General features: G+C 38.4%; 1 protein-coding gene across 9 annotated transcripts in view; it reads left to right on the forward strand.

Moving 5' to 3' along the window:
- The first annotated feature begins 2,862 nt into the window (after nt 1–2,862).
- Nucleotides 2,863–19,616, forward strand: part of spz5 (spatzle 5) — a 66,935-nt gene continuing 50,181 nt past the window's right edge. The window contains exons 1-2 of one of the 9 annotated variants that reach the window (XM_067789103.1): nt 2,863–3,014; nt 4,145–4,503. The gene's annotated coding sequence lies outside the window, so the exon portion shown is untranslated. Of the gene's footprint in view, nt 3,094–3,983; nt 4,504–19,616 lie in introns of all 9 variants that reach the window. The other 8 variants (XM_067789105.1, XM_067789100.1, XM_067789097.1 and 5 more) reach the window with 8 other exon arrangements.

Genomic DNA, 19,616 nt, shown 5'->3' on the forward strand with positions numbered 1-19,616 from the left:
CATCGTGCAGTCGTCGAAATAGGAAATATTGGTAGCTTGTTCTAAGGGTGAAGGGAGTTTTATTATGTATAAGTTAAACAGAATTGCGGATAGGACAGATTCTTGCGCCACCCATCTTTTAGATAAGGATGAAGAGGTGAACTTTCTATGACTGGCAGTAGTGCGCGGTGGCTGACTGTGTCAAATGATTTTTACAAATCCAGTGCCATGAACACCGTCATATGATCGAGCCTTGGGTGCTTCAGTCCGCAATTTATTTGGGTGTTAACGGCGTTCAACACGACTTACCGAATATTTGCGTTTAAATAAGGGAAGCAGAAAGGTTTTTAGCGGTTCTCTGCTGGCTAAAGGAATGATATCGGTATATACGACTCACCATTTGTTAGTGCAAATTGCCGGCAGATGGCTTTCGCCGATTTCATCGAGTCCGACAGAAAAACTTTGGCCTATGAACTATTCAAAAACTAACTGGTATGAATGACCCCACAAAATTCTAGTCAATGAATAAGAATGTTTGCTGGCTGCTTTTACTTTTGATTGCAGGGCAATGATAAATTTGTGCGCATGGCGCTGAGAAACCGCGGAGGCGTACAATGTACGGTTTTGAAGAGTTGGCCAAGAAAATAATACAGGTCAACAAATCTTAGACCCAGATATGAGCAAAATTTTGCCAAAGGCCTTAGGTACGTTCAATCTGAGCCCATTGAGAGAATTTTAAAATTGGTTTTGATTTTCGAGATATGTGTACACGAAAGTGCTAAAAACACGTATTTCTGCTAAGTCACTATGCTCTTTTCGTAACGAAAACGTTTTGTATATTCAAAATAACTTATTAAGTTTACAAAAGGCAACTATTTTCCTTGAAAATATGGCTTTAATTTTAAGAAGGTTCCCTTTACGAATTCGGACATTTTTCTTTAATTAAATAAGCCTTGCGGCGTTTTTTCCATACACATTTTTTTCACAAATTTCAAGTCTACTTTCAGGCATGTTCGTCATTTAACGGGTGGGCGGGTTCAGCAAATCATGCATGTTCGAAATAAAACTACATTAAGCATCCGGACCTATCATTGACCCACAAAACCCAAACAAGGCAACGGAAGCCTGCCAACCTGGTTCCAAAAGCAGGCAAATAAGACCATCACTTCATGGGAAATCTATACTCAACTCAACTTAAGGACAAATGGCTGAAAAATCCGTTATGTTGGGCATAAACGGGTATAAGAAAGTTGCAACCCGTGACCGCAACGACCGCAAGTAGTGCCTCTACCTTCAAGTAATCACTCAAAAATTAAGGCGTCGTAAATACCTCCAGACGAACTTTCACCACGGCAAAGCAGCATCAGACGTCCTAGGCCAAGGCATAGCCTTCATCCACGAGCTCTGGATTCAACATTGTGCCATTAGAGACATAAGCAGTGCTGACGGTAAGCTACTATATGACACCAGCTCTCGTCCCGTACAGCGATAAGCAGTAAACGCACATATCTTCCTCTTTAATAGTTCATAATGACTGATAATGAAGCATTGAAGAATTCCAACCACAAGTGGTGAACAAGATCCTTGGCCTCTGCATACTTCGCCGGTGATGCCAGCAACTGCATCAAAACTTCTACCCGAGAAAAGTCAGCAGAGTGGTCTACCATGGATCCCCTGTCAACTGCGCCGCTGAAGCTTGAAAAGGCAACAGAACAACTCCATTCAGGCATTAAAACTGCTTTCAATGAGATTTGCCTCCATGGAAAGATATGTTTACAACGTGATATACCATGGTGGAACAAAAGGCTTGGAGATGCCAAGCTAGGAAGCCGTGTAATAGAGTAAGAGCTACAGGCGATTGGGATCCATCCCAAATCGCTCTAACGTCGTATAACAAAGAACTTAGGGGATCTAAGAGGGTTACTTGCAGAGAACATTGTGGGAGAGTATTAGCCCTCTCCTCCAACAATGTTGCCCTTTCTAGATATCACAGAAATGTAATTGGCACTCTGAAAAAGACAGATGGGAGCTACACTAAGCAGTTGGGTAAGATACGTAAGCTATTACTTAAAACTCACTTTCCGGACTGTATAGCAGGCTATCAACACTCACATATAATGGGAGGCTATTAGTGATAGAGTTATATAAGGCATTTTTATTAACCTAAACAAATTCCATTTGTGTCGAAAACAATTTGCCCATCACTCGTGAAAATTCACTGAGGCGGCTATTCATAGCCTCGCGGAAAATTTCAAAGGCTTTGGAGCCTAAAAATGTAAGCCGCTGTACTTTTACTGACATCTGAGGGAATTTTGATACCAAGTTATGATTGGAAAGGATATTAGCTCGATGATCATTCGCTGGATGCTATCCGTGCTAAAGACAAAAAAAAAATGTCTTGAGCTGAGAGAGACAACTAGGTCATTTGTGCCACTAGGGGTTGCCTTCAAGGGGGTGTACTCTCCCCTCTCTACTCTTAACTCTACTTCTCAAAGGACTTACGATTTTCATTAATCAGAAAAAACTAAATATACCGTTTAATTTGCATGAACAAACAAACACACACATCAAAATGACTTAATGTCTTCAAAAACTATTTTTAACCACAGAACACATGACGATGATGCACTGTACCACGTACGCACAAGTACAATAGTGCACCAAGTACAGCTGCACTCATTCATAGATAAAACGAAAGACTGAATCAACAAACACTCATCCAACAATCAAGCATACTGACACAGCTCAACGAGACGCTTTCGAACAATTGAATTGTATTTATGTTTTTTTGTGTTTTAAAGAGCGACAAAAGGTTCAATACTGTTTGACCGCAAATACACACAAAGCCTGTCATCAGTTGATTTCGAAGTCGGCAATGGCAAACAGCGCAAACGAGCAACTTGGCCCACAACGTCTAGACACAGCGAACTAGACGGACGTGCCTTAATTGAACGCGGGTACGCGTCATAAGCAAAACAGAAAATTAAAACGAAAACAAAATCATAACAATCACACAATTTATGTAAATTACGAGTGTAAGTGAAAAGCTATTGAAAGAAAGTGCAATTTAACGGTTTTATGAAAAAATGTATATCTGTAAAAATTGTTGCTACGGTATTATATGATTAAACAAATTCAATTTAGCACACAAAAAAGTCTCGATATATATGGGGTATTCCATCCCATTTCGACCAATTTTGAACCCGACCCCTTTAAAATTAGCTGTAAGTTTTTTTCCTTTTTCTAGCTTGCTAAAGACGTTTTTTCAGAAGTTTTTAAAATTTTTTCATCCAACTCAAAAAAAGGTATGAATTTAAAAAAAAAAAACACCGTTTTTGTTTTCAAAATGCTATAACTTTTTAAAAAATTGACCGTTTGGGATCCTTTTTTTTTAAATTTGTTTTTAAATGTACTTTTCGGAAAAAATTCAAAAAAATGTTTAAAGTTTTTTTTTTTTGTAATTTTTTAGTTTTTCGAAATTTTTCGAATTTCGCCCTTTTTTTCTCATAAAAAACTTCAATCAATTCTGCAATCATCCCCACTAATCCCGCAGTGGGCCGAGAATTTTGTGTTTTTTTTTTTTTTATTTAATTGAAAAAAAAAAACTTTAAAATTTTTTTTGTACTTTTTCCGAAAAGTACATTTAAAAACACATTAAAAAAAAAAAAAAAAAATTATCCCAAACGGTAAATTTTTGAAAAAGTTATAGCATTTGGAAAAAAACACCGTTTTTTTTTTAAATTCATAACTTTTTTTGAGTTGGATGAAAAAATTTTAAAAACTTCTGAAAAACGTCTTTGGTAAGCTAGAAAAAGAAGAAAAACTATCAGCCAATTCTAAAGGGGTCGGGTTCAAAATTGGTCGACATGGGATGGAATACCCCATATATATTTTTTTACTGCAACACAATCTCATCGCTGAAAGCCCAATCTGCATTCATACACTTGCCATTTGTCTCCACAGCAATAAAAAAAAGTGTTTCAAATAATTAAATACAATATTAGTTTTGGTATTTTTTTCTTCTTAAGTTGACCAGCAAAATCGTTGTAAATTATTCGCGAAATTCGAAATTCAGTTATTCAAGTAAAAAAAAAAAACAATCTTTGTGTGCATAACAAATATCGCATTTTATATTCATTTACGAAATTTCACAAAAACAATTCAGCTAACAACAACAACAGCAGTGTATGCGTGTTTCAAATTGAACATTTTTATTTTTTATTACATCAAACAAATTAATTAATTGAGCGATCGCCAAAGCGATAAAATAGCACCAGAGGGATTGGTGTGATTAATTTGCGGATATTGTCCTACGATCAGCAGCAGCAAAGACCAAAGTTGGTGAAGCGGCCAGTGGTGGCGATGAATTTGGTTTAAAGTTTATTAAAAGTGAAGTTTAGCAATTTTTCCAACTAATTTGCATTTGCTCAACAAATATTCCACATTCATTCCATTTCTTTCTTGTTATTCGTACAATTTGGTATTGTTGCTCGTGTTTTGCCTGCACGTGCTTGGACTTTGCAAGTAAGTGATCTTATTTTAAATATAGTAAAAAATTGAGATACGAGCTTTGCACGTAAACATATTTGGTACATGTAAATTTTCTAATCGGTTACTTTTTCAAAAACGATTGTTTTTCAAATGGCGGTTGGATGCTTTTTGTAAAACAATTCACTCTTATTACCGGAAACTTTTTCGCACTTGTGATTTTTCGCTATACATACACTTACGGTCATAAAAAAAGGCGACTAAAATGTGTTCCCGGTTACATCGTTTCTTCGGTCAACTCAGCTACGTAACGAAACTTTTTAGTTATTGTGATTAACATCGACTATTCTTTAACTCATTGGGTGGTTACTTAAGGCGAAAAAGCTAGAAAGTTCCTAACAGTTTGCGTAAAAGCAACAATGTTTCATAAAAGTAATACATTTATCCTTGAAGAAAAAAATTAATATAATTGTTTCCGAAACACAAATCACGCAAAATACGGAATTGTAGGCGGAGTACATTACATAAATTATTCTTAAAAAGATTATGGACGAAATATATTAAATAGGTGACTTAATCCTCTAATTTTCGAGGTGGAACGAAGTGCCAATGTACGCTTGGTAGGAAGATCGTCATCATGGCTCTTCTGAATAAATTTAAAATGCTCCAGAAACTTCTCCGGAATTGAAGGATAAGTTTTTTAAGCGGGGATTACCCTTATTGCTTTAAATGTATGAAAACAAAAAAAATTATTAAATAAATTATAAATTGCTTCGAATAAATGTTTTATGTTGGGCAAAAACGAGTATAAGAAAGTTGCAACCCGTGACCGCAATGACCGCAAGTAGTGCCTCTACTTTCAAGTAATCACTCAAAAATGAAGGCATCGTAAATTCCTGCAGACGAACTTTCACCACGGCAAGGCAGCATGAGACGTCCTAGGCCAAGGCATAGCCTTCATCAACTAGCTCTGGATTCAACATTGTGCCATTAGAGCCATAAGCAGTACTGATGGTAACTTAATATACGACAACAGCTCTCGTCCCGAACAGCGATAAGCAGTAAACGCACATATCTTTCTCTTTAATACTTCATAATGACTGATAATGAAGCATTAAAGAATTCCAATCACAAGTAGTGAACAAAAGCCCTGGCCTCTGCATACTTCGCGGGTGAGAAATGGCGCCAGCAACTGAAGCTTGAAAAGGCATCAGAACAACTCCACTCAGGCATTAAAACTGCTTTCAATGAGATTTTCCTCCATGGAAAGATACGTTTACAACGTGATGTGCCGTGGTGGAACAAAGGGCTTGGAGATGCCATGCTAGGGAGCCGTGTAATAGAGTAAGAGCAACAGACGACTGGGATCTATCCAAAATCGCTCTAACATCGTACAACAAAGAACTTAGGGGAATAAATGTTTTCATACATTTAAAGCAATAAGGGTAATCTCCGCTTAAAAAACTCATGCAAATAGACAACATTAGTGTTAATTCGTTGTAGTTCTATAAATAGAGCAAAGCAATAACACCAAGTTTCTCTGAAACCGCCTTACCAACGCATAACTTTACCATATGATGACATACGAAGTATGGACTATGAATAAAGAAAATATGCAAAGAAGCCAATTGGGATAGGGTTTACAACAACTAAGGCATGACGTGGCTGAATGCGTTTATAACACTTCAACCATCGTAGGAGTGCAGGGTTCGAAGCCCACTGCGGGAGAAAAGGCTTTGAAGAGATTTAAAAAAGGTATAATCGAAACAGCTGTCGCCTTGTCCGGCCTGATGTCACGTTGTTTAAAATTTTCCCAACTTATTAAATAAATTGAAGGATAATATAAACTTGAACACAATAGCAACGGCACACTATCTCTTGAGAAAACATTTTTTAATTTGATGGCTCATGGCAAAAAAAAAAACCACTTTCCACCACAAAAAAGCGATCCCGCACGCTAACTGGTATTAGAAAATCATATATTGGACAGGGAACGATTGGACATGATTTGTGTTCTCTTACGAGTGCAAAACAATTTTTATTCAGTTAAGGTTCGCGATGAGTAGTAAGTCCCAAAAAGCAGGAAGATTGAGTCAAAACTGTGTTAAAGCAACAGTGAAGGATTCTCCGTATATAATGGTGTGGAACACATTAAAACCGTGAGAGTCGCTTAGATTTTCTTAATGGGGAGTTAAGCTAACTTCGCCGCCTACATTGACTGCATTCAAGACGGCATTTCACCAACAGTTGGGGCCCTAAGCGAGTACAGTAATCTGAACGCACCTGTGAATCCATATTTTTGTATTTTTGTATTTTTGGGGCTAACCACGCATTACGAAACTAAATTAATTTACTTATTTTGCGCTATTCAGAGAATATGGCTCGTCCCCAGTCGCTCCGAGGCCAGTTTCTTCTTTCGCAGAGCCAGCTTAGTAGGGAGGAAGGATTTTTGTGCTAAGAAACTGGATTTATTCTAGCCAGGGACCATTCAATTATTTTACTAGAAGTGACGTCGGATCAACAATATTAAATTTTTCATGTTTATACCACCCTTTATTTATTTATTTATTTATTTACTGTCTTGTAGACTTAATTTCTTAAATTTCTTAATTTACATCTATGAGATCTCTTTATATTACTGCTAATTATGTTCTTACAGCATTAAATTTTCTAAAATGCATTGTTTTGCAGTAGCTGAACAATAATTTCTTAAATTGATTGATATTTTGACATTGTTTTATATTGTAGCGAATTTACTTGCAAATCCCCTTATTTGCCCTTTTTCTAAGTTAGTCTCACTAAACTGTTGAATAAATAACTCCAATATTGAATAATGGAAAAATGCCGTTTATTAAAGTACATCACAATAACATTTATACATTGCAACTAGCTGGCTTAATAACCAAACTGATAGCTTAAATGAAACTGACTTTCAAAATAATAATGCTATGGCTCGCTAGATAGCGTTTTAATCGATACTGCTTGATAGCTCAAATCAAACTGAATTCCAGCGCCTCTACATTTGCTGCCTTTTATATTCTCTGATTTCGACGTTCTCATCTTCTAGACGCTTCCATTTCCAGAATCTACTAATTGCCATCAGCTCTCAAACTTCTCAGCTGTATCTACAACTGCACGATTTTATAGCTTCTCTCATTGCATACTTTCAGGAGTATCTCAGATATATGCATGTATTTGTGCATTGATTCTCTGCTGCGTGTACCTACATATGTGTAGACATAATGATTGTTTCGTTTATGTAGATACATAACGATTGATCTATGGATGTGCATGATATCACTGTTTAGCATCGGCTTAGAGATAGCAGCACACCTTAGTTTTGCTAATATTCGTAACAATATCATTTGGTAGCTCGTTGTATTCTCTTACTCCATCGTAATATATATTTTTTTTGTCGAATTCCGATCTTACAGCTGGCAAATGAAAATTGTTTCTATATCTCGTTTGATAAGCATGGACCTCGTTATTATATAACAAGCAGTCGTTAAAATATGTCGACAGGTTACCTAATTTAATATTATGTATAAATTTTAAAGTGTAGTACACAGTGAGTTGTTCCACACTCAGCCAATTTCGGCTATTAGGCATTTCGTGTATTGGAGTGTCATATCGTTTTTTGAGGATGAACCGCATAGCTTTATTTTGATTCACCTGTAGTTTTGTAATGCTCCAATCGGCTAACGTAAATAAAATTGTAGGGCAATATATGGAGTGCGGTTCTACAATAGACCTTTAGACCATTATTTTGTAATACTTGCTCACGTGCTTGCACGTTCGGAACATAAATCCAATTGTTTTTTTTTGATATGTTTGCCTCTATATATTTCAGATGCCCATCGAACTTGAGTTTCTCATCAATTATTACTCCTAGTTATTTCATTTCAGCAACCCTTTTTATAGTATTGTAACCAATATTAGCAGCATTAAGCGATACTATCATCTCTAAGACGATGCTAAGCAGTGACTTGTATGCACATCAATAATTCAATCATTATGTCTACACATATGTACGTCCACGCAGCGGAGAAGCAACACACAAACACATGCAGATATCTTATCTGAGATGCTCCCAAAATTATGCAATTATAATTGTGGAAGTGTTGCTCACAAATACACGCGCATATGAGAAGCTATACACGTGCATCTGTATAATTTTATATCAGCAACTAAGTAAATTCTGGAAGCGCCTAGAAGAAGCAACGAGGAAATCGCAGAGTATAAAAGCCAGCAACAGTAGAGGCGCGACAATCAGTTGGATTTAAGACGCTATCTGGCGTGCAATAGTAGTGTTATTTTGAAAGAAGTCTAATAAAGGTCATTTTGCATTATTGAATAGTGGAGTTATTTATTCAACAGTTTAGTGATTCGAATGTTAGTAGAAGATTGCAAATAAGAGGAATTGCAGTAAATTCGTTACAGTACTATTTGCCATTTTTAGAGTAGTATTGTTTTCTGTTATTTTTCTCCTAATGATCATCCATTTTGTTTTTTCAATATTTAGTTTTAACTTATTTTGGCACAACTTACTTAAGATAAAAAATTTCCCGAAGATTTTGATAGGCTAATCGAAGTTTGTGGGCACAGTCAACTACGTAGAAAAGCAAGTAAGGAAGGTTAAGTTCGGGTGTAACCGCACATTACATACTCAGGTGCCAAATTACAGTTTGCAAAACTTTGAAATAACCTTCTTTTAAAAGTGGGCGGTGCCATGCTCATTTTCCAAAATTTTACCAATTTTGTATTTTTCGTCATAAAGTCCACCCTATAATTTCATCAGTTTTTCGGTCTTCGGTAAAGGATTATCGAATTTTTTCGAAATGTTTGGTATCGAAAAGTGGGCGTGATTATAGTTCGATTTCGCTCATTTTCAATACAGGTTAGCCTGTGTACCAAATTTCACGGTATTTAACGGACGGTCGGCCATGGCTAAATCAAAGTTTTTTTTTCGATTCTGATAATTTTGATAAATATCTTTCTCGATTCTTGTATGATATTACGTACTACCGTTATGCAATCAAAGTTATAGTAGCCTTGTGTACACATTGGGAGAAAAATTCAGAGCTCTTATCAGCCAATATATCGAGTTTTTCTGAACTTAGAAAGCAAGTGTGTAGGGGAGTGTTTGACTATACCTCAGGAAATCCTGTAAGTACTCAGTTCGGTTTCACTAATTAGCTTCAACTTAAATACAAGAAGTTTTTGTATTTTCTATGTATGTGAAGCTTTTAAATGACAATGCCGAAAATGGGAGTATGAATTTCGAACTGAAGGCTATCGCAGCAAGAAACCGTTTTGAGTTGCATTAAGCTGGTGAAGCAAGATTTTGAATGTTTTGGCTTGATTAGTAGAAATTTAGCGGCCACCGTGGTGTGATGGTAGCGTGCTCCGCCTATCACACCGTATGCCCTGGGTTCAACTCCCGGGCAAAGCAACATCAAAATTTTAGAAATAAGATTTTTCAATTAGAAGAAAATTTTTCTAAGCGGGGTCGCCCCTCGGCAGTGTCTGGCAAGCGCTCCGATTGTATTTCTGCCATGAAAAGCTCTCAGTGAAAACTCATCTGCCTTGCAGATGCCGTTCGGAGTCGGCATAAAACATGTAGGTCCCGTCCGGCCAATTTGTAGGGAAAAATCAAGAGGAGCACGACGCAAATTGGAAGAGAAGCTCGGCCTTAGATCTCTTCGGAGGTTATCGCGCCTTACATTTATTTTTTATTTAGTAGAAATTTAGATGCTTTTGACTTCATTGTCAAGTATGTACATAAATAATTCAACCATTCGCATATGCCATATACATATTTAGGTATTTGTATACAAAACTAAACTATGTATGGTATGGTTGTATATTATAGTTATGGTATAGTGGTCTTATGAGTCAGAAGCTATTGGCAATAGTTAAGCTCACAGTGGGGGCGTAGACAAACCCTAATACTTTAATGCCAAATTAAAGCACCAATGTTCGTGTACGCTTCCAATGCTCACGGCCAAAGCCGGCTTTATTTAGAGCAGCACAAAAGGCAAAAAAATATTGAACAACCTTTAAACGCATTATTTATGGTTTGTGCAAAAGCTTAACAAGAATTAGTGCGGCTTGAAGTAGAAATCCAAAACGTAAAAAATCTCAACGTAAAATTAAATCGCGAATTAAAGTTATTGTTTCAGTTGTATAGCACAGTTTATGCTTGAATCAGGAGCGTTTTATGGGTGCATTAAGAAAAAAATTCGTGGTCCTCAACCGATAATACTTAGAGCTATATATTTTCATTAACTTTGCATAACGGCACAAACCGCCATGAGGCTCAGGGAGTTTGAGTTCTGGAAGAATGGGCATACTAGTACCCTTAGTATCTTTTCGGCGTTCACAGTTAGCTTCGATAAATTTGTTTACCGTCGCAAACTGAAGTTTAAGTGCAGTTTTGATACAATATTTGCCAACAGGAACTACCCAATCGATCCAAGACACAACCGCAGCTGATAACAATAAATATACATCAACGGCTCCAAGATGGATTCAGGTGTAGGGGCTGAAGGCTACTCGGAACTTTAGAGATGTCTACGTCATTCAAACTTCCGTCAAGTCGCAATTTGTTTCCAGGAGACGTCGTCGTGATTAAGGTAACCTACAAATCACTTCAGGACAGGAATATAACTGGTAGGGTAGCTACCGTATCGACACTCATAAGCTTATAGAGGTATACCGGTCACTGGGCTTTAGGTACGCACGCGAACGTCACGAACAAAGAGACTGTTGAGCATTTTCTGCGTTAATATCAGACTCTAGCTAGAATATGTCTATGATCGGAAGGCATTTTTTTGGAAAATCGGTGTACGTTAGCGGAAACTGGAGTCCCAAGTTTCCTTGTTTGCAGCAATTATACTCACCTATGTATTATATTTTGAGCTAAGATGAGCAAGTGTAATTAGTTTGGTAACGATAACTAAATTTTTGATCATTTACGTGTTAACGGATCGGCAGGATAGCCAGAGGGCACAATACATAGCTTCCAACCTTCATAGCTTCAAAGCTTCCGCAACCCAATTGTCAACCTCAACTAAGCGAATATACCATACACATTTTTAGCAGGCGGGGCTCTGGTGAGTCCAAGTTCCTGATAGCACTAGGGGGTGGGGGCGTTATGGCCTAGAAGGTTTAATATGGTCATATTAATCGTTCCCGAGATGCTCGGTCTGGTACCTTTATTACAGGAACTTACCGGATCTACATCCAGCAAAGGAACATCAACATCCATATCACTCCCAAAAACCTTCGGGGAATGTCTTTATCGTTAATACAACGACAACAACAAGCACAGCCAAAAATCTGTGTTTAAAGAGGGCATGGTTTCCAAACGATTTCTTTTATTTTCACAAGAAAACAATATCGGTACGCCAAATTTAATAAGGCCTGGCCGATTTTTGGCCGATTTATGGCATAGGCACCCATGCCACGCCAGTTTTTAGATATCATTTAACTATCGAATTTTATCACTGCTGAGGTGAAATAACAGTTTAATTATTTATATACCGCAAAGATATTGACATTTTTGATACCTTTAGACTTTTGGAAAACTTGTAATCTTTCTTCTTTTAAATGTGTCATGTAGACCTGGTCGATAGCACATTTACTAGGTGTCAAGCTATACTGAAAAGGTGCAATCAGTTCATTGATTTTCGCCTCAGTCTTTCGTCTAATATGGTAGAAAAGGCGAAATTTATACCCAACATTGATCAAGCAAATAAAGCTGCGGTTTTACCGTTTTACGAACCACATTCCTTTGGATTACCTTCTTCCGGTGGTCAGTCGTATTTCAATGCTGCGCTATTTTGTTATTCGGCATACTGCCCTTCTCGCTTCGCCATAGTTCAAACTACCTTCCGCAAAAAGGCATTTGAGTTCATCATCACACTCAAGTGAATTTGAGTGAGTGAATTGCTCAAAAGGGTGAGGTCCTAACGAATCCCTATGAAGCCAGTGTTTTTGTTCAACGACATTAAGAAAAGCCTTCTTAACTTTCCAGGGAACTGAAACTCAGACAGACAAGCATAAAAGTAACTTCTTTTCCCGCTGTCGTAGGCTAATTTTAAGTCGACAAAAATAAAGTGAGTGTCGATCCTCTTATCGTTAGTATTTAACAAAATCTTTCGTGTCATGAAGATTTGGTGGAAAGAAGATATACCAGATCTGATGCCGTATTGATAAGTTCAATCAGTTCGAGAATTTAAGCCTCATTGTTTCGCACAGTACGCTACCAACAATCTTATATGGAAGAGCCTTATAAGCGATATAAAGTAATTATTGGGATGACCTCGATATTCCTTGGCAGGAATACTTCCATTCTCTCTTCATCATAATCAGAAGGTTTTTTCTGTCATCTAAGATTAGAGTATCGGGTACGTCTTCTACCTCCGCAACTTTAGCACACTATGTACTTTAGTCACCAGGTCAACAATATCACCCCTGCAGGAATTTGCCTCCTTTAATAAGGCGAGGAGTACATACATGATTTCAGCACACTGCCGCTTTTCAGGCCGCCAGGCATTCTTCCAAGAATTATTTTGTACTGTAAACTTTTCTTGTATCACTGCGCTCACTTTCTTTGCACGGAGGCTTGCGTGAATCTTGGCTGCCTCAAGTTAATGGTACGATTCGATACACGGACCTTGTAAATTGCGCATATTCAGGGGAATGGTGATATGCCCACCGTTTATCACGATGTTTTTTATTCTTTGATCAAGAAAGAGCCAAATAATACAGATGGCGGAGCTGCGACTCAAGTCGCTCAATCTTTACCCGTTTAGGGATATTACATCGTGAAGAATAAACTTTCGCAATTAAAAGGCCAAAGTGTACTTCCTTGCCAACCCTGGCATTAAAGTCGCCAAGGATTGGTTTGATGTTACGTCGTACTTTGGACAAGCCACTTCTTCAACATTCATTGCACGTAAATGCTCAGGTTAAGTACAACTTTCTGTTTCTTTTACGACCTTAAATGTGTGCTGGGATCTGGCAATTGTTTAAAACATTCGGAACTTCATTTACGTTTGACATTCATTATTCATACAGTTTGATTCTGGCCATATGTATGTAAGTAGGTAGATTTGCTGCCGGAAGACTTATATATTGTTGCCTAACAATGCTCTTAATAGGAAACACAGGCTTGGCTTTTATTTTGGTTTCATTCATGAGATTACTTCATGTTCACCTCAAGAAAAGAAATGATTTGGCGTTTGATCTTGTTGTTTTTTCTATAAACCCAAATACAGTTCTACTTGACATATCAGTTTATGTTGGTTAATGACGCAAATCAGTAAAGCAAATTTATATGTTCAAGGCTCCACATGAGTTATACAATCATTGGTCATTTGCAAATCATTTTAATGGTCTTTGATTAGAAACGCATTTGTAAAATCCGTCAATTAACCTGTTTTTAGTATGTATGTACGATTATAACCGACGTCTTTACTTCACTCGTACTGTGAGTTGATCCATTGCTGTTTCCATATCACTTTAATTGAATCACACATTACGCATTCAACTTTCAAATATATTTTTATACCCAGCGTGTACTTGTACACAAGGTTTCCAAAACCTTAAATGGAAAAGAGAACTGGAGCTAGAATGTACTCAATTCATCAGCTGGTTAAAAAATCGTATCGACTCCTAAACTCATGCAGTGTTTTTCAGGCCAAGGTCTATGCCACAGAAAGAGCAGCCAGACAGAGATGGCACGGTCACAGATATCAATATAACGGCCTTCGTCGATAGCCAAGCCGCCTTAAAGGCATTATAATCCAACATAATAAAGACGAATATCATGCGGAGGTATCCAGCCTCGCTGCCTTCGCTTGGTCCTAAGGCACGGCGATATTGAAGGGAATGAATTAGCAGATAAGATGGCCAGGAAAGTTAACGGAATGGGCATAAGCGAGGCGAACAACTCCGAACGACGACCGCTGGTTTATCTCCTGAGGAAAATCTAGGAATATGGATTAGGACAGCGGTCTAGCTGGGAGACCAGCCAGGATGATAGCGAGGTTTCAAGGTCCTTGTGGGCATTTTTGGATAGGAAAGCAACTTGCTGCATTCTCAAACCAAACAAATCTGCAGTGTGAATACTTACGGTGGTCAACGCAAGTCATTACGCTATCGCAACAATTCCCCGAAGGTGGCTATTACCAACAAGCTCCCTCTGCTGAAGCTGTCAGGATGAGAATGAAGCCGAGTTAATCCATCCTTACTCTGTCCAAGACTGTAATCAAGTCGACTCAGATTTCTGGGCGGACGGTTCTACGGCAGTCTGGCACTCACTGGTCATTGTATTCACAATGGAAAAAATTTCTCCGGTCGGGAGTATGGGGAAGTAAGCACGCTCTCTTAACCTAACCTAACTTTGCCTTACCATTATAACTTTGATTGGCTAGTGGTACAAAATGGTACACAGGAATCGAGATAAATACAGACTTTCTTTATATCAAAATCATCAGCATATTCGTCCGTTGACAAGCAATAGGTGGATAGGGCAGATGACGGCCCTGTGGGTTGTTGGATAGGATTGGTGAATAGGCGTTGCACAGATGACGATTTATAAGCAACCGGTGGTTGGTAAAATCGATGACCGACGAGTAGTAACTGATGAATCGGTAGATCTATACCCAGGTTATTTATATAGGGGCCTTGTCCGTTAGATACGGGGGGGGGGTGGACACATCTGTGTCGGGAAGAAAGTGGGGTGAAACTGGGATCCTTAGCCCCCAATCACCTACTGATAAGAAGTGGCGGCCCTGTGCAAGGTAAGAGAATTACATCTGCTCACGCAAAGTGTTTGCGGTAAAGACTAACCTTGTCGTAGGTCGCGGCTTCGATGATGATCTATCAAATGCTAACTGTTTCTAGCTAAGTAGAAGTCATTATAAACAATTTGAGAAGTTTGCGCACTAACAGTTAGGCGATAGCCGGGTGAGTGAAATGCATGCCCTTGGGTACTTGCATATTGTCTATGCATTCTCATTCACTTGCTGAACGCTGTTACAGTGAGCCCTGTAAGTAATTGTGCAAGTGTGAGACGGTGATGCTACTAAATATTTGTGATGCTATTCAAAGCGACTTTACAATGTGTAAGCAGTATATTTAAGCTTTCATATCAATTGATGTCTCTCTTGAAATTAATACTTAATCTATATATATACTAGCAGACCCGGCAGAAGTTGTTCTGCCATAAATTTGGCCTATCTGCATACATTTTACTCTCATCAACAGCTTTCATTTGATATCCATATTGTATAAACACATTCTAGGGGTACCCGGGTCCACATTTTGATCTCTAAACCCTAGGCACGTAGCGAAAAAAAGTAGACGTTGGCCGATTCTAAGACCTACCCAATATGCTCACAAAATTTCATGAGAATCGGTTCAGCGGTTTCGGAGGAGATAAGTCTCTAATACCGTGACAGAAGAATTTTATATATTAGATAAACTTTTTCCGTCTAACTCTGCCCTACTCCTCTACACTTTTTCCTAATCTTTTTATTCACCCTCCCTCCGTCTTTTTCGCTTCATCTCCATCTCCGTCTCATTCTATCTCTTTCTCAGTCTCTTTCTCTCTTTTCTCTTCTCTCAAGTTTTTCTCCTTCTTCTTCATCTCTTATTGCCAGTCCCAGAGGGTGGTATGTATTTTGTTCCAGTCTCTGTCTTAATCCCACTCGAAGTCTTAGTCCCAGTCCCAGTCCTAGTCCTAATCCCAGTCCCAGGCCATCTCTGGTATACTTCCCGGAAAAAAGCATCGTAATTACTAATATAGGCAAATTTATATACGAAATTTCAGGCAAATCGAATAGGACGTATGTAAATAGGTATGCGGGTATTATTAATTCTTGTCTTTATTTCGGCTTCGCATGCATATTTATCAGTTTTGCCAGGTTGATGCGACTAAATCGAATATCACAATGAACTTTAGAGCTCTCAGCAACAGCTTTCATTTGATATCCATAATGCACGCACACTCTAGGGGTATCCGGGTCCATATTTTGGCCTTTATCTCGAGACCCTAGTCAGTCAGCGGTGTAAAACTTACTCTGTATTATAGCACACATCAACAGCTTTCATTTGATATCCGTATTGTATAAACACATTCTAGGGGTACCCGGGTCCACGTTTTGGGCTATATATCGAGACCCTAGCCTCCCAGTTATATGAAAATGATCCTGTACTATAACACTCATCAACAGCTTTCATTTGATATCCATAATGTATAACCAATTCTAGGGGTAACCTGGTCAACGTTTTGGGCTATATCTAGAGACCCTAGCCTCCCAGTTGTATGAAAATTATCCTGTACTATAGCACTCATCAACAGTTTTCATTTGATATCCATATTGTATAAAGACATTCTAGTGGTACCCGGGTCCACGTTTTGGGCTATATATCGAGACCCTAGCCTCCCAGTTATATGAAAATGATCCTGTACTATAACACTCATCAACAGCTTTCATTTGATATCCATATTGTATAAACAATTTCTAGGTGTAACCTGGTCAACGATTTGGGCTATATCTCGAGACCCTAGCCTCCCAGTTGTATGGAAATTATCCTGCACTCATCAACAGCTTTCATTTGATATCCATATTGTATAAACACATTCTAGGAGTACCCGGGTCCACATTTTGGGCTATATCTCGAGACCCTAGCCTCCCAGTTGTATGAAAATTATCCTGTACTATAGCACTCATCAACAGCTTTCATTTGACATCCATATTGTATAAACACATTCTAGGGGTATCCGGGTCCACATTTTGGCCTATATCTCGAGACCCTAGTCACCCAGGGGTATGAAAATTATCCTGTACTATAGCACTCATCAACAGCTTTCATTTTATATCCATATTGTATACACACATTCTAGGCGTACCCGGGTCCACGTTTTGATCTCAAGACCCTAGGCATGTAGCGAAAAAAAGGTAGACGTTGGTCGATCTTCAGACCTACCCAATATGCTCACAAAATTTCATGAGAATCGATTCAGCCGTTTCGGAGGAGTTCAGCCTCTAAAACCGTGACAGAAGAATTTTATATATTAGAAAAAGAAGTGTACATTTTGATTGTCACTCCATAATTCGCGAACGGATAGAAAGATTGCCATGAAATTTTTAGGATAACTTAATAGGAACCCGGAGAGTGTTTGTGAAAAGTTAGGTAGCGTTATATCTAGAATACAATGTCGGATAATTTTACTTCCGGGAAGTGGACCAGGATACATATTGGTGACTAGGGTCTCGAGAAATAGGGCAAAAAGTGGACCCGGGCGCCCCTAGAATGTGTTAATAGAATATGGATATCAAATGAAAGCTGCTGATGAGTGCTTTAGTACAGGGTAGTTTTCATACCTATTGGTGACTAGGGTCTCGAGATATAGGCCAAAACGTGGACCCGGGCACCCCTAGAATGTGTTTATACAATATGGATATCAAATGAAAGCTGTTGATGAGTGCTTTAATACAGGGTAGTTTTCATACCTATCGGTGACTAGGGTCTCGAGATATAGGCCAGAACGTGGACCCGGGCACCCCTAGAATGTGTTTATACAATATGGATAGCAAATGAAAGCTGTTGATGAGTGCTTTAGTACAGGGTAGTTTTCATACCTATTGGTGACTAGGGTCTCGAGATATAGGCCAAAACGTGGACCCGGGCACCCCTAGAATGTGTTTATACAATATGGATATCAAATGAAAGCTGTTGATGAGTGCTTTAGTACAGGGTAGTTTTCATACCTATTGGTGACTAGGGTCTCGAGATATAGGCCAAAACGTGGACCCGGGCACCCCTAGAATGTGTTTATACAATATGGATATCAAATGAAAGCTGTTGATGAGTGCTTTAGTGCAAGGTAGTTTTCATACCTATTGGTGACTAGGGTCTCGAGATATAGGCCAAAACGTGGACCCGGGCACCCCTAGAATGTGTTTATACAATATGGATATCAAATGAAAGCTGTTGATGAGTGCTTTAATACAGGGTAGTTTTCATACCTATTGGTGACTAGGGTCTCGAGATATAGGCCAAAACGTGGACCCGGGCACACCTAGAATGTGTTTATACAATATGGATATCAAATGAAAGCTGTTGACGAGTGCTTTAGTACAGGGTAGTTTTCATACCTATCGGTGACTAGGGTCTCGAGATATAGGCCAGAACGTGGACCCAGGCAGAATGTGTGTGTATTTTGGATATCAAATGAAAGCTGTTGCTGAGAGCTTTTAAGTAATTTTGATTGTGATATTCGATTTAGTCACATCAACCTGGCAAAACTGATAAATATGCATGCGAAGCCGAAATAAAGACATGAATTAATAATACCCACATACTTATTTACATACGTCCTATTCGATTTGCCTGAATTTGGTATATAAATTTGCCTATATTAGTATTTCCGGTGCTTTTTTCCGGGAAGTGGACCAGAGACGGACTGGGACTGGGATTAGGACTGGGACTGAGACTGAGACTCAGAGTTGGACTGGGACTGAGACTCCGAATGGAACTGGAACAAAATACATACCACCCTCTGGGACTGGCAATAAGATATGAAGAAGAATGAGAAAAACTTGAGTGAAGAGAAAAGAGAGAAGGAGACTGAGAAAGAGATAGAATGAGACCAAGATGGAGATAGATGAAGCGAAAAATACGGAGGGACGAGTGAATACAAAGATTAGGAAAAAGTGTAGAGGGGCGAGTGAGAGTTAGACAGAAAAAGCTTATTAAAATGTATGCAGATATCGGGTCTGCTAGTATACATATATGTGAGATTACACCGCCGGGTATAAAATGTTTGGTTTAGCCAGAACTTAGATTCCCTTACCTATATTCTTTCAATTCAAATTACTAGCTAATTGGATTGTTAAAAGTAAATCACAAAACAACAATACTTTTAGCTGTGCAATGCAATTTAATAATTTTTTAAGTATCTACATTTGGCTAGCCACCGCTTGTCGGTCAAATCACTATTGAGTTGATCTCTTTAGTAACACTTGTGCTTAATCTTGAATTTTAATACACAATTCCACACATACAATATAAATTCTTTCGAACCTTAATTAATCATGCAATCCGGTTTATCGATTTCACTCGTTTTATTC

Source organism: Eurosta solidaginis, chromosome 5 (genome assembly GCF_040869045.1).
Source record: "Eurosta solidaginis isolate ZX-2024a chromosome 5, ASM4086904v1, whole genome shotgun sequence".
Taxonomy (NCBI): domain Eukaryota; kingdom Metazoa; phylum Arthropoda; class Insecta; order Diptera; family Tephritidae; genus Eurosta; species Eurosta solidaginis.